At 34.8% G+C, this 15,246-nt stretch overlaps 1 protein-coding gene across 5 annotated transcripts in view; it reads left to right on the forward strand.

Moving 5' to 3' along the window:
• Positions 1-15,246, forward strand: part of ARHGAP32 (Rho GTPase activating protein 32) — a 319,968-nt gene that overhangs the window by 64,821 nt on the left and 239,901 nt on the right. Inside the window, exon 1 of one of the 5 annotated variants that reach the window (XM_020286790.2) lies at positions 958-2,886. The exons of the other annotated variants lie outside the window; for them this stretch is intronic. The gene's annotated coding sequence lies outside the window, so the exon portion shown is untranslated. Of the gene's footprint in view, positions 1-957; positions 2,887-15,246 lie in introns of those variants that run through there. 5 annotated transcript variants of the gene reach the window in all.

Below are 15,246 nucleotides of genomic sequence, written 5' to 3' on the forward strand. Positions count from 1 at the left end.
AGTTCGTCTTGTACTTCAGTCACTCAGGTGCTTTTCTTCGAGAGGGCCCTCTGTTGTATGCTGACACCTTATATAAAGTGCCTAGTGCATACGTCCTCTTTCATCACAGAGTGTCTACATAACAGACATACAGAATATTTGCACCTATGCAGATCTCACGCATGAGTTTGTGGTTCTCAAACTCTCCGAAACTGAGAATTACATGAAGGAAGTTTATTAGGATAATGTTGGTATCAACATCTGTTGAAGGGAAGAAAATGGAAGGAGAAAGAGGTAGAGGGAGAAGCTGGATGTGATGCAGCCTTAAGACTAGCTGACACTGTAGGAAATTCTGAAATTAGATGGCTCCTCAAAGTTGTCTTTAGTTGAAATGACTGGGCCAAACCTTTATACAGTATCCCTTCATTGGAGGTACTGCTTCTATAGTCACCCTTTAATCTCTTCGAGTAGTTGTTTTGTGTATAGTTGATAGTTTTTAAAGTGTTGTAGATGAACCTGTTGGAGAAGTACAAGCTACTCCACCATGACTGGAACCAGAACTTCCCTAGGTTTTTGAAATTTTAAAGGTATATATTATTGGCTGGGCGTGGTGGCTCACGCCTGTAATCCTAGCACTCTGGGAGGCCGAGGCGGGCGGATTGCTCAAGGTTAGGAGTTCGAAACCAGCCTGAGCAAGAGCGAGACCCCATCTCTACTATAAATAGAAAGAAATTAATTGGCCAACTAATATATATATATATATAGAAAAAACTAGCTGGGCATGGTGGCGCATGCCTGTAGTCCCAGCTACTCGGGAGGCTGAGGCAGTAGGATCACTTGAACCCAGGAGTTTGAGGTTGCTGTGAGCTAGGCTGGTGCCATGGCACTCATTCTAGCCTGGGCAAAGTGAGACACTGTCTCAAAAAAAAAAAGTTATATATTATTTATTTATATTTATATTTAAACTTTATACTTAAAGTTATATATTATTATATATGTATTATATATTATATCATTTTAAAGTTATATATTATAATCAGTTTGCAGGTCACACATCACACTTGTATTTGACAATGTGAAGATCATTCAGGTATTTTGCACTTTGAATTTCTTGCTTGTTAGTGTATTTAAACAGATAAGTGCTTTGCACTGAAGTTTCACCTGTAATCAGAAAACATAATTATTAGTCATAGGTTAAATGGCTGTCAAAAACAGAACAATTTCTCAATATAAAACAATAACAATAAGAACAAACAATATATATTTACAGAAGACCAATAAAATATTTATGTGCCATATAACTATGAAAAATTACTTTTATATCAGTATATTAAATTTTATACTCTTATTTAATAGATTTTTATGTTTTACAAGTTAGCTAATCATTGATTTGATACATGGTATTTGATACAGTTTCTGTTGAAATCATGTAGCCCAAAGATATTTTAATCTCATTTTTAAAAAGTTTTACTCTCAGGCACACACTTACTGTGAAATATTTCTCATGAGAAATAGTAAAAGTATAAAATACTAAAAGTATAGTCTAGTTTAATTTGATGTCACTAAGTTAGCTTGGAGAAGACAAAAATGCCTAAACTAAAATGTTGTTTGCTTTCCTGCTGTATTTTAACAAAAATGTACAAAATGATTTGTAATTAAATTTTTAAAAAGTAAATAGAACAAACCAGTGTATATATATGGAATACAGTTGCATCATTATATGTTTTTGCTTGCGTTCTCACTGTAAACTCATATGATAGAGATTAGGGAGAGAGAAGATGAAAGCTCCCTTTTATCCAGGTCCAAAAACAACTACTTTTTTCGGTAGCATCTGAAACTTTTCCTCAGAGATGTGTGTGGATTATGGATTTAGGAAAAATTAAGTAATTTCTTTTCAAGTATATTTTATTAAATAACCTGGATTGGCTAAGCAGTATAATGTTACTCTTTAGGTTCATTTTCTCAGCCTCTATGTTACAGTAATTATTTCTTTTACAGGAGTGCCACCCAATGTTCCAATTCTTTAGTAGCAGCTAGATGCAGTTTTTCTTTTAGCAGCTTAAAAATACTTTTGTTGCTTGGTATCTGGTCACATTAATGTTACACATATATATCTGTTCATATTCAGAATGTTTTAGCAAAGGTGACAAAAATTAAAATAAGTAACCCAATTTTTTAAAAAAATTGACTGATTTTAGAGGATTTAGATCATGGTTCTTTTCCTATATTCCCAAAACTTACTGATAGCTTCTTAGCTATACTTTTTTATTGCTGCTATTTCTACAGACCTTCCACCCTAAATTTGTAGTTAATGCAGTAATGGGGTTTCTTTATGAATGTGTTTGTGGGATAGATTTTTATCATTACATAATGTAAAAACAATATTAATAATTAGCTCTTTGGTAGTTCAGAGTGTTTGATAATAGAGCTGATAGTATAAAGTTTAAGTAGAAAAAAGTTGTCTTTTAAGGTTCACTGCTTAAGTAACTGTAAATGTAATTTCATGAAAATTATTTAATATAAATTAACATTTTGTATTTTGTTTTGGCAAATATTCATTTACATTTGATTGATGCCTTAATTATAAATAATTTGCATCTGTTCATTTATACTGATTATCTTTGGTTCTTTGTTAGTACATACTTTGAAAAACTATGTGAAGTCAGTAAGTTAATAAAGACTTAAGTTTTTCAATAATGCCCAAGTTAAGCTAAAAGAACAGTATAATTAAAAAAACCTATATTTGACAAAAGTAAGTTAAATTAATATAATTTTTTTTTTTTTTGAGACAGGGTCTTGTTCTGTCACCCAGGCTTGAATACAGTGGTGTGATCATAGCTTACTGTAGCTTCAAACTCTGGGTCTCCAGTGGTCTTTCTGCTTTAGCCTCCTGAGTAGCTGCGACAGGTGTGTACCCCATCCCCAGCTAATTTTTAAATTTTTTTGTAGAGACAGGGTCTTGCTGTGTTGCCCAGGCTACTCTCAAACTTCTGGCTTCAAGTGATCTTCCCACCCTGGCCTCCCAAAGTGCTGGAATTACAGGTGTGATCCACCATACTTGGCCCATATTTTTAAAAATATACTTGAGATTTTTGTAAATCCCAAAACTCGTCCAGGCAGTACAACATTATATTAATATCAAAAAACATGGCACTTAAATTTTGATTTCTCTAGTTCCTGTTTCTTTGGTAAATGATGTAACAACTAACTTATAACCTTACTTTATTTTTGTGTGAATTGGGCATAGCCAAATATGCTTTCATAGGTGGCTGTGATCACTAAATAAAATTACATGTATAACTTAACAGAGTTTATTTTCAGTATTAGCTAAAGGTTTATCAATTTTGTTATCTTTTTAAAGGACTAACTTTTGGTTTGTTGAGTTTTTTTCTTATGTTTTTTCTGTTCTCTATTTCTGCTCTAGTATCTTAACTATTTCTGTCTGCTTGCTTTGGGTTTGTTTAGTTCTTTTTTAGTGTGTAAACTCAAGTTATTAGTTTGAAATTGTTCTACTTTTTACAGTATAGCGTTTATAGCTATAAATTTTCTCTAAGCACTGTTTTTGTTACATTCTGTTACTTATGGTGGTTACTTATGGTCTGTTACTTATTGTGTTTTCATTTATCTCAATGTGTTTTCTAATTCCTTTTCTGAATTCTTTTTTGACCTGTTAATTTACAAATGTGTTTAATTTCCACTTGTATATTTTTCAATTCTCCTATTGTTATTTATTTCAAGTTTTATTCCATTATGTTTAGAGAGCATAAGTTATGTCATTTTAATCCATTTAAATTTATCAAGACTTGTTTTATGGGCTAACATATATTCTTTCCTGGAGAATGTTCCATGTGCAATTGAGAAGAATGTATATTCTGTTGGGTGAAATATCCAACAGGTAAGGTTGTTTTTAGGTAAGGTTGACTTACAATGTTGTTCCAGTCGTTGTTCCAATCTGTTGTTCCAGTCATTGTTCCAATCTGTTCCATGTTGATCTTTTAATTGTTTTATCCATTATTGAAAGTGAGATATTGAAATCTCTATTATTGTTGCATTGTCTCAGTTCTGCCTGTTTTACATCATGAAACTCTGTCGTTATGTGTATGTATGTTTGTAATTGTCTTATCTTGTTGAAAGATTGACTTTTTTCTCATTATAAAATGTATCTATAAAATGTTTGTATCTAGTAACAATTGTTTTCTTAAAGTCTTATTAGATATTATAGTCATTTCAACTCTCTTTTTGGTACTGTTTGCATGGAATATCGTTTTCATCCGTTTACTTTCGACCCATCTGTATTTTTATAAAGTGTGTTTCTTGTAGAAAACATATAATTGGATCATATTTTTTTTTAAAAAGCATTCTGCCAATAGAATGTTTAATTAGAGTATTTATACATGTACATTTAGCATAATAATTGATAAGATAGGATTTATCTCTGCCATTTTGCTATGCTTTCTTTGCATCTTATGTCTTTTTTGTTCCTCTCTTCTTCCATTATGGCATTCTTTTAGGTATTTTCTAGTGCAGCATCTTAATTTCCTTGTCTTGTATTTTACTATATTTTTTGAGTTGTTTTGTTAGTGGTTGCTCTGGAGAATATAATTAACAATTAGCGTTTTAGTTTGTAACGGTCTAATTTGGATTAATACAAATTTAATTTCAATAGTATATAAAAACTTGGTTCCTGCATAACTCTTTTTTATCTCCCTTATGCTGTTATTTCATACAAATTACTCTTTGTATATTGTGTGCCTATCCACACAGATTTATAATTTGCTTTATGCAGTTCTTTTAAATTAGAAGAAAAATAGAAAAATTGTCAATACAAGTGGTTCGATTAAAAAAAAAATAGAAAAATAAAATGTAAACAAAAATACAATTATATTGTCTTTCATACTTACCTATATAATTAGCTTTACTCATACTCCTTATTTCTTCTTCTGCATTATCATTACAGTCAAATGTTCTTTCATTTTAGCCTGAAGGACTCCCTTTAGTATTCTTGTAGATCAGATTTGCTAAATACAAATTCCATTAGTTTCTGTTTATCTGGGAATGTCTTAATTTCTTCATTTTTGGAGCATAGCTTTGGTGGTTGTAGACATCTTGGTGTTAACAATCTTTTTCTTTTAACACTTTGACTATGTCGTTCTGTTGCCTTTTGGTCTTCATCGTTTCTGATCAGAAATCAGCTGTTAATCTTACAGAAGTTCCTTTGTATGTGAAGTGTTGCATCTTTCTTGCTTCTTTATCTTTGGACAGTTTGATTATAATGTGTCTAGGTGCATTATACAGAATGGGGAAAAGTTGAAAGCATTCTCAGTAAGAACTAGAACAAGAGAAGGGTGCCTACTGTTACCACGTCTATTCAACATAGTGCTGGAAGTCCTAGTCAGAGAAGTCAGGCAAGAGAAAGAAATAAAGGGTATCCAAATTGGGAAAGAGGAGGTTAAAGTATTGTTTTTTTTTTTTTTTTTTTTAAAACAGAGTCTTGCTCTGTTGCCTGGGCTGGAGTGCTATGGTGTCAGCCTAGCTCGCAGCAACCTCAAACTCCTGAGCTCGAGTGATCCTCCTGCCTCAACCTCCTGAGTAGTTGGGACTACAGACATGTGCCACCATTACTGGCTAATTTTTTTTTTTTCTATTTTTAGTTGCCTGGGTACTTTCCTTCTATTTTTAGTAGAGAGGGGTCTCGTTGGTCAGGCTGGTCTGGAACTCCTTACCTCAAGTGATCCTCCTGCCTTGGCCTCCCAGAGTACTATGATTACAGGTGTGAGCCACCATGCCTGGCCTAAAGTACCGCTTTTTGCTGACAATATGATCTTATATCCAGAAAGCCCCAAAGACTTCACTGAGAGACTCCTGGAATTGGTAAATAAATTCAGCAAAGTCTCAGGTTACAAAATCAATGTTCACAAATCAAATAGCATTCCTATACACCAAGAACAGTCAAGCTGAGAGTGAAATCAAAGACTCAATACCATTCACAATAGCCACAAAGAAAATAAAATACTTAAGAATATACTTGACCAAGGAAGCGAACAATCTCTACAAAGAGAACTATGAAACACTGAAGGAAGAAATCACAGGTGACACAAATGGAAAAACATATCATGCTCATAGATTGGTAGAATCAACATTGTTAAAATGTCTGTACTACCCAAAGTGACTTACAGATTCAATGCAATCCCCATCAAAATACCAACATCATATTAACAGATCTAGATAAAATAATTCTATATTTTGTTTGGAACCAGAATAATACCTGAATAGCCAAAGCAATCTTAAGCAAAAAGAATAAATCTGTTTCTTTGGGTTAAAAAGAAAAAAAGAACAAATCTGGAGGGATCACATTACAAGATTTCAAACTATACTATAAGTATAGTAACCAAAACATCCTGGTATTGGCACAAAAATACAGACATAGACCAATGGAACAGAACAGAGATCTCATACATAAAACGTTCCACTTACAGCCAACTCATCTTTGACAAACCAGATAACAATATACACTGGGAAAAAGAAGCCTTATTTGATAAATGGTGGTGGGAGAATTGTGTAGTCCAATGCAAAAGAATGAAATAGGATCTATCTCTCTCACCACACACAAAAAAATTAATTCAAGATGAATAAAAGACTTAAATGTAAAGCATGAAGCTATAAAAATTCTAGAAGAAAATACTAGAAAAACTCTTCTAGATGTCAGCCCAGGCAAAGAATTTATGAAGAAGACCCCAATGACAGTCACAGCAGTGATAAAAATAAATAAATGGGACTTGATTAAATTAAAAAGCTTCTGCACAGCTAAAGAAATAAGGCCGGGCGAGGTGGCTCATGCTGTACAAAACACCTAGAATTAGAAAAAGATGTGGTTGGGCGTGGTGGCTCACGCCTGTAATCCTAGCACTCTGGGAGGCCAAGATGGGCGGATTGCTCAAGGTCAGGAGTTTGAAACTAGCCTGAGCAAGAGCAAGACCCCGTCTCTACTATAAATAGAAAGAAATTAATTGGCCAACTAATATATATAGAAAAAATTAGCCAGGCATGGTGGCGCATGCCTGTAGTCCCAGCTACTCGAGAGGCTGAGGCAGTAGGATCACTTGAGCCCAGGAGTTTGAGGTTGCTGTGAGCTAGGCTGACGCCACGGCACTCACTCTAGCCTGGGCAACAAAGTGAGACTCTGTCTCAAAAAAAAAAAAAAAAAAGAAAAATAATCAACAGAGCAAATAGCCTATAGAATGGGAGAAAATATTTGCAAGCTGTACTTCGATAAAGTGCTAATAACAAAGTCCACAAAGAACTCAAGTAAATCAGCAAGAAAAAAAAAGCCATTAATAATTGGGCAAAAGACATGAACAGAAGCTTTTCAAAAGAAGATAGGCAAATGGTCAGTAAACACATGAAAAAATGGTCAAGGTCACTAATCATCAGGGAAATGTAAATTAAAACCACAATGAGATATCACCATACCCGAGTTAAAATGGGATTTATTAAAAAGTTCAAAAACAATAGATGCTGGTGTGGATGCAGAGTGAAAGGTACACTTATACACTGTTGGTAGGACTACAAATTGGTACAGCCTCTATGGAAAACAGTATAGAGATTCCTCAAGGAACTAAAAATATACCAACAATTTGATCCATTTTGATCACTACTGGGTATTTACCCCAATTGAAATAAGTCATTTTATCAAAAAGACACCTGCACTGGAATGTTTATTGAAACCCAAATCACAATTGCAAAGATGTGGAATCAACCCAGTGCCCATTAGTTCATGAGTTGTTGAACAAAATGTGGTATGTGTATGCTATGGAATACTACTCAGCCACAAAGAAGGATGCCTTTTGGAATGATGTGTATGGAACTGGAGACCATTATCCTAAGTGAATTATCTAAAGAATGGAAAAACAAACATGTACTTGTTGTTAAATTAGAACTAACCAATGGACACACATGTGCACAGAGAGAAATAAAACTCAGTGGAAATGAAGCAGGTGGGAGGAGCAAGGAGGGGATGGGCAAAAACCTACCTGATGTGTACAAAGAACACTATCTGGATGATAGGCACACTTATAATCCTGACTCAAGCCTAAGAAAAGCGATCCATGTAACTAGAAATATTTGTACCCCCAAAATGTTCTGAAATAAAATAATATGTGTAGGTATGGATCTTTTTGAGTTTATCTTACTTGGAGTTTGTTGAGCTTGGATGTGTAGCTTCATGCTTTTTGTCAAATATGTAAAATTTTTGGCCATTATTTCTTCAAATACTGTTTCTGGTCCTGTCCTCTCCTTTTAGTACTCTCATATGGGTACTGCTATGCTTGATGGTGTCCCACTGTTCTTTAGGCTCTGTTCAATTTTCTTCATTTTTCTTTTTTCTGGTCTGCAGACTGGAAAATCTCGGTTGACCTATCTTCTCATTTGCTGAATCTTCTGCTTTCTCAGATTTGTTGTTGAGACCTTCTAGTGAATTTTTTGTTTTGGTAATTGAACTTTTCAATTCTGAATTTCTATTTGGTTCTTATCTCTTTATTGATATTCTCTATTTGGTGAGGCATCATTCTCATACTTTATTTAGTGTTTTAGAGATGGTTTCCTTTAGTTCTTTGAACATATTTAAAATAGCTGATTTAAAGCCTTTGCCTAATAGACCAACATCTGGGCTTCCTTAGGGATAGTTTCTACCAATTGTTTTTCTCCTATGTATAGGCCATACTTACCGGTTTCTTTGCATAATTACATTTTTGTTGTTGGAAACCAGACATTTTATGTAATATAATATGGTGGCAACTCTGGAAATCAGATTCTGCTTCAGGTTCTTTGTTGTTCTTGTTTGTTGTTGCTCTTGTTTATTTGTTAGGTGATTTTTCAGTGGTATTTCTATAAAGTCTGTAATCTTTGTGGCCACAGAAGTCTCTGCTTGAATAGCTTAGTGGTCACCTAATGATTATACAGAGATTTACTTAAACTCCTAGAACCAGTCCATTTCCCAGTTTTTGCCGAGAGGTTCTTTGTGTGTGTTGGTACATTCCTTTAATAGTTATCCAGACAGTTGACAATTCTGCTTAACCTTCACTTCTTGTACATAGTCTCCATGTCAGAATTCTCAGATCTTTCCTCAGCATGTACAAAGTCTTGAGCATGCACACAGCCTTTTGCATGTGAAGAGCCTTTTAGATTTTCTGGAATATGTCTAAACTTTTGAAAGCCCCTATGGGCATGTCATTCCTCAGTTGGTTCTTTTAAGATCTTACCTTAGTCTATTATTTGTCCTGCTGCTATCTGCCATCTGTTTCAGGCAGCTACAAAGTTAAACAATTGCCTCTAAATATTTTTGACAAATGCCCCTAAGGAAAAGATTTTTTGTTCTAGCCAAGCTCTGAGTCCGGTCAAATAAAGACAGCCCTACAAGAAGGGTATTCTAGGGAACCCCGCCAGATAGGTTAATACAGTAACACCTCTCTGGGAATGAGGCTTTGAAGGAGCTTCAGGTCCTCTGGTGGTTGCCAGGCTGCTGGTTTTCAGTGGGATTATGGGTTTTTGGTTTTCAAGGCTACTGTGGAGCTGCAAAGTAGGGAGGGAAAAGGCAAGTTTAAAATGCCACTAAACTTGGTATTCATACTGAGATTCATTTGTTTTTCTTGGAAAAAGTGCTGTATAGATTGCTTCATGCTTTTAATTAATTTCCTGGATTTTGAGAAAGTGAAGGAGAGAATTTTCAGAAGTACTCACTCTGCTGTTTTTGCTGATAAAACTCTTATGGCTGGTATTTAAACTTCAATAAATGCAGGTCGTGGGTCCCTTTTTTCACTGTCATTGGTTTGAATTAGTAAGATTTTAGTACATAACCATTCTGTTGTAGAGATTTTACAATCTGAATGCAGGACTTACAGCCTTATAAAATTTGAATCTCTTGCCATATATTCTAATTTAATTCTGAGAGTTATGCAATTAGGGCAGAGTGTGGATGACCGTAGTGAATAGAAAACTGGCACTAACATTTGTTGTCTTTACCACTTTTCTGTCTAAGTGCAGTTGAATCAGCTGTTTCTTGGTTTGTATTTCATTACTTCACTGTCCTCATGAAGTCTATCAACTCTTTAGTACTGAAGATGAAAGGCAGCAAATGAGTTGGCATCTTTTTATTTCTACCCTGCATTTTCTGTTATTGTTCTTTTAACTTTAAGATAGTGCCCAAATGTGATTTGTTTTAAGTGACATATATGGGCAGATGCCTAGCTAATTCATTCTTTGCCTGAAACTTTGTTTCTGGAAAGCATTATAGATCTCATTCATCTTAATTGCTTAATGTTCTTTGGGAAATCTTGGCATATAGTAACCCGTTTGCCTGTCTTTGACAGAATTGAATTACTCTGTGTTTTGTTGTGGATCAGCTATCTTTTGCTTCTTCAGCTATTTTTTAAAAAATGAACGTTTGATATTTAAATTGGTGTGTAAACCAAATCTTTATTTTAGATTTTTAAAAAGGTCAATAAAAAGTCTGTATGCATAAAAGTAAGCAGGTATCTTTTCTACTTTTCCCCTTAAATCTTGCGCCAAGATTATGTCTTAGAAGTATGTTCACTTTCTCTTTTTCCACTATCATTGCTGCTGTAACCCAGCCTTCCAGCTTTTGTTTCCTGTAGTCCGAAATAACAAGCCGTTCTTACCGTGTCCTTCTGTACTTAAGCACTCAGTCACGGATTGCCAGGATAAAGGAAAATGTAAAAAAGAAACAAATACTCTTTTATTCCACTGATATCACAGATTAAGGATAAACTTTATGTATTTGCTAACGATAAATTTTGAACCATTTAAACATTCTAAGCAAGCTAGAGGTACAGAGTAGCTAAAATTCAATCTATCCACAATAAAGTCAGGAAAATAAAGAAAAAAAAAAGAAAAAAAAATAAAATTCAATCTACTAGACCTGCTTGGTTCAGTACGGTAGCAACTAGTCATATGTGATTATTGAGCCCTTGGGATGTTGCTATTCTGAATTAAGATGTGGAAAACTCAAGCTGGGTTTCAAAGATTTAGTATGAAAAAACAATGTAAAATATCTCATTAATTTTAAAGTATTGATTACATGTTGAACTGACAATGGTTTGGATATATTGAGTTAAATAAAATATATTATGAAAGTTAATTTTTACCTGTTTTTAAAAGTTTTATTAATGTGGCTACTAAGAAACTTAAAATAATATAAATTACTTGCATTATTTCTATACGACAACACAGCACTGCACTAGACCCTTGCTAATCAAGGCTGTACTATAATATCCCCTAGGTTTTTATTAGAAATACAGAATCTTACCATTGTAACCATACTGACTCAGAATCTGCATTTTAACAGGATTCTCATGTGATTTGTTTTGACATTAAAGTTTGCAAACAAGAAGTATCACAGCACTAGATTGTTAAAGGAAGATGCAGATGAAAGAATGTTTTGTATAGATTTGGTTGCCAAAGAGATTGCATTCAAAGTATACAAAAAAGTAGGTTGTGAATGAGACTGGTGACAATGTATTTTCCCGTGTGTATTTCTATTTAATTTATGAAAATTAGAAAAGAGGATAACTATTTTCTATTTCCCCCTTCTGTAATGTCAGTTTATTCCCTGAGTATGGCCTTTCTGGACAATGCAGAAATTTCTTTTAATTGGACATTTTTATAGTTAGTATGTCATAAAATTTAGGATGTATTGCTACTTAAAATCAGAGGAAATTTCCTATGTCTTTTAGTGTGGCAGGGCATACATAGCATTTGGAATTAAAAGATCAAAGTTTAAGGCTGGCTTTCACTTAGTACTAGTGTGTCCTTGGAAACTGGCTTAACCAGTCTGAACTTGCATATTGGAGAAAAGACTAGGATACCAGTTTTCATGTGCTTGCTGGTGAAACTTGACCAAGGCACATTATATGATGTGCCTTCTTTGAAGATTCTGTGACTCTTAGGCTCACTTGTCATATTTCTTCTTGATGGTAGCATGAGGGAATATAATATAGAGCAGCAAAAATATACAAAAAGAAACCACCACTACTTAAAATATTTGATCAATACTGAAGGTAAATGACTGCTTCAAATGATGTCATTCTTCCTTCTGCCACTCAGTAAACTTCACTGCTAGCCATAGTTGCCAATATTTCAGAAGAACTTGGTTCCACAATGCCTATCAACAGAATGCCTCAGGTCTTAAACCTACATATTCATGATGTCCCAGAATAACGAGGGCCAGTGACTCAGTAGGGTCATGGAAGGAAAGAGAGAAGATACCAGTGTCTATAGTAACACAGATGTGGGTGCATCTGGGAGGAGCAGAAAGAAATGGTATTGGAGTGCAGGGCCCTTTGCCCACTGTTGGTACTCTGAAGGAGTTTCTCCTTCAGAAGCCCTGCTAATCCTCTACTGCTTGTTCTTTCCTTGTTCCTCATCTTTCAAATATTTACTAATATTGTGTCAGGAGGAATGTAGAGAGTCCCAGAGCTTCTGCAGTTCAGCTCAGGGGGAGGGTTGGTTCCTCTCATCTCTGATGCCTGTGACTTTTCCCATAAAAACAAACACATATGCACAGTAATGACAATCATAAACTTTGTGAAGGATCCAAATTAAACTGTGTATTTAGAGCCCACCTTCTTCATATGAAGTCCACTTTTAAATTTGTTTTAATTCACTAATAAATGGAAGTTTGTAAAGTCTTATTGATGTTTAGAAATCATGCTCTATTCAATTAAAAATTTCTATGGTGATTATCTCTGCCAGAAAGTTTGATTCTGTAAGATAAGACTTAATAGTTTTGTATAGATTTTCTTTCTCTTTTGTGAGCAGTATAATTCTTCAATTTACTTTATATCATACTGGGAAAGTTATGTCTCTGAAATATCAGTGTCTTCAGTTTCTAGACATTCTTTCATTTTTCCATTCTTGGGATACTTCACTTAGTAAGTAGTATGGGTTCCAGCTCTAACCAGGAAAATATAAGATGTGCTATATCACCGTTGTTTCTTAGAGCTGAATAGTACTCCATGGTATACATATACCACATTTTATTAATCCATTCTTGGATTGATGGGCACTTGGGCTATTTCCACAGCCTTGCAATTGTGAATTGTGCCGCTATAAACATTCAAGTGCAGGTGTCTTTTTTGTAGAGTGTCATTGGATCATTTGGGTAGATGCCCAGCAATGGGATTGCTGGATCAAATGGAAGATTCACTTGTATCGCTTTAAGGTATCTCCATATTGCTTTCCACAGAGGTTGAACTAGTTTGCAGTCCCACCAGCAGTGTAGGAGTGTTCCTCTCTCTCCGCATCCACGCCAGCATTTATTGTTTGGAGACTTTTTGATAAAGGCTATTCTCACTGGAGTTAAGTGATAATCTCATTGTGGTTTTGATTTGCATCTCCCTGATGATTAGAGATGTTGAGCATTTTTTCATATGTTTGTCGGACATTATTCTGTCTTCTTTAGAAAAATTTCTGTTCAAGTCCTTTGCCCACTTTTTGATAGGGTTATTTGATTTTTTTCTTGCTGATTTTCATGAGTTCTAAGTATATTCTAGTTATCAGCCCCTTATCAGATACGTAGGATGCAAACATTTTCTCCCATTCTGTAGGTTGTCTGTTTACTTTCATGACGTTTCTTTGGTTGTGCAGAGGCTTTTTAGTTTGATTATGTCCCATTTATTTATTTTTGTTGCTGTTGTGATGGTCTTTGGGGACTTCTTCATAACCTCTTTGCCTAGGCCGATGTCTAGGAGAGCGTTTCCAACTTTTTCCTCTAGAATTCTAATAGTTTCATACCTTAGGTTTAAGTCTGTTATCCAGCGTGAGTTGATTTTTGTGAGAGGTGAAAGGTGTGGGTCCAGATTTAGCCTTCTACAGGTGGCTATCCAGTTTTCCCAGCACCATTTATTGAAAAGGGATTCTTTTCCCCAGCGTATGTTTTTGTCTGCTTTGTCAAAGCTTAGATGGCTATATGAGGATGGTTTTATATCAGGATTCTCACATCTGTTCCACTGGTCAATATTCCTATGTTTGTGCCAATACCAGATTGATTTAATTACTACAGCTTTGTAGTATAGTTTGATATCTGGCATATTAATACCTCCCATTTTGTTTTTGTTGCCTAGAATTGCTTTTGATATTCGGGGTCTTCTTTGTTTCCATATGAAGCGTAACATTATTTTTTCTGTATCTGTGAAGAATGCTGATGGGATTTTAATAGGTGTTGCATTGAATCTGTAGATCAGTTTGGGTAGTATAGACATTTTAATGATGTTGAGTCTGCCGATCCACGAGCACGGTATGGATTTCTATCTGTTTACATCCTCTGCTATTTCCTTCCTCAGTGTTTCATAGTTCTCCCTGTAGAGGTCTTTTACGTCCTTGGTTAAGTATATTCCTAGGTACTTTAATTTCTTAGTTGCTATTGTGAAGGGAATTAAGTCTTCGATTTGGTTCTCAATTAGATTGTTGTTGGCGTGTATGAATGCCTCTGATTTCTGTGTATTGATTTTGTATCCTGAGATTTTACTAAATTCTTTTATCAGTTCCAGGAGTTTCTTGGTTGAATCTTTGGGGTTTTCTAACTATAATATCATATCATCAGCAAACAGTGAAAGTTTGATCTCTTCTGCCCCTATTTGGATACCTTTAATTCCATTTTCCTGTCTGATTGCTGTAGCCAGGATTTCTAGCACTATGTTGAATAGAAGTGGAGATAGTGGGCAGCCTTGTCTGGTTCCAGTTCTAAGTGGGAATGCTTTCAGTTTTTCCCCATTCAGTATGATGTTGGCTATGGGTCTGTCATATATGGCTTGTATCATTTTTAGGTATGTTCCTTCTATGCCTGTTTTATTAAGTGTTCGTATCATGAAAGGGTGCTGAATTTTGTCAAAAGCTTTTTCTGCATCTATTGAAAGGATCATGTGGTCTTTGTTTTTGCTTCTGTTTATGTGGTGAATTGCATTTATAGATTTACGTGTGTTGAACCATCCCTGCATCCCTAGGATGAGACCCACTTGGTCGTGATGGATTATTTTTTTGATAAGCGTCTGGATTCGGTTAGCTAAGATTTTGTTGAAAATTTTTGCATCTATATTCATTAGGGATATTGGTCTGTAGTTTTCTTTTTTTGTTGCATCCTTTCCTGGTTTTCGTATCAGAGTAATATTTGCTTCATAAAAGGTGTCGGGGAGGTTTCCGTTCTTCTCGATGTTGTGGAATAGTTTCTGCAAGATAGATACTAGGTCTTCTTTGTAA

Source organism: Microcebus murinus, chromosome 4, assembly GCF_040939455.1.
Source record: "Microcebus murinus isolate Inina chromosome 4, M.murinus_Inina_mat1.0, whole genome shotgun sequence".
Taxonomy (NCBI): Eukaryota; Metazoa; Chordata; class Mammalia; order Primates; family Cheirogaleidae; genus Microcebus; species Microcebus murinus.